The sequence below is a fragment of the Silurus aristotelis genome, assembly GCF_946808225.1.
Source record: "Silurus aristotelis genome assembly, chromosome: 25".
NCBI classification, from domain to species: domain Eukaryota; kingdom Metazoa; phylum Chordata; class Actinopteri; order Siluriformes; family Siluridae; genus Silurus; species Silurus aristotelis.
In genome coordinates this window covers 19,069,860-19,071,447 of record NC_139598.1, presented here as the reverse complement: position 1 = coordinate 19,071,447, position 1,588 = coordinate 19,069,860, and positions in this window count along the sequence as shown.

Genomic DNA, 1,588 nt, shown 5'->3' with positions numbered 1-1,588 from the left:
AGGTTTGTTGATGGTGGTGTGGTGGGTCGTCTCTTATCCCAGAGATCCTCATGTCTGTGTTTCCTTCTGCTTCTCCCTTTTAGTTCTGCTGCTACAGTGAATCTTACCAGAGTCCAAACTGCACAGTGACTTAACTTTCATACAACAATCACGAGACTTAATAATCCATATCCTTCTCTTCCCGTCACCCCCCCCCCTCTCTCTCTCTCTCTCGGTCGAGTTAAACATGCTCCTGAGTGACCACTGTTCCTGCTCCTCTCCCCTCCGTGGATCTTCACACTTGGTCCAGGTCTGCCTCTGAATAGCGTTCTCTTCGATTGGAGGCCACTCTGTGCAGCTTGGGACGGTTTCTCATCAACACCTTGGGTGGTTCCATGTAATTCCGGAGTAGAACGGGCGTTTTGAGGATGGATCTGGACTGTAGTTAATGTCAACAGTCTCCTACACTGACTCAGGAATACATTTCGCTTCTGATCATCATCACTGAACCCCGCAACATCGTATATCTGCTACAAATGGACATTTGGTGTAACCCAGATGAGGATGAAGTTCCCTCTTGAGTCTGGTTCCTCTCAAGGTTTCTTCCTTATGCCATCTCGGGGAGTTTTTCCTTCACCACAGTTGCTCATCAGGGACAAACTTACTTACAAAGAACATATTTACGTTTAATCACCACATTATCTGTGTAAAGCTGCTTTGAGACAATGTTCATTGTTAAAAGCGCAAAACAAATAAACATGAATTGAATTGAACAATGCACATGTACAATACACACACTACATACCCAATACTCACACACTGCACATACACACACACTACATACCCAATACTCACACACTGCACATACACACACTACACACCCAATACTCACACACTGCACATACACACACTACACACCCAATACTCACACACTGCACATACACACACACTACATACCCAATACTCACACACTGCACATACACACACACTACATACCCAATACTCACACACTGCACATACACACACACTACATACCCAATACTCACACACTGCACATACACACACACTACATACCCAATACTCACACACTGCACATACACACACTACACACCCAATACTCACACACTGCACATACACACACTACACACCCAATACTCACACACTGCACATACACACACTACATACCCAATACTCACACACTGCACATACACACACTACACACCCAATACTCACACACTGCACATACACACACACTACATACCCAATACTCACACACTGCACATACACACACTACACACCCAATACTCACACACTGCACATACACACACACTACATACCCAATACTCACACACTGCACATACACACACTACACACCCAATACTCACACACTGCACATACACACACTACATACCCAATACTCACACACTGCACATACACACACACTACATACCCAATACTCACACACTGCACATACACACACACTACATACCCAATACTCACACACTGCACATACACACACTACACACCCAATACTCACACACTGCACATACACACACTACATACCCAATACTCACACACTGCACATACACACACACTACATACCCAATAC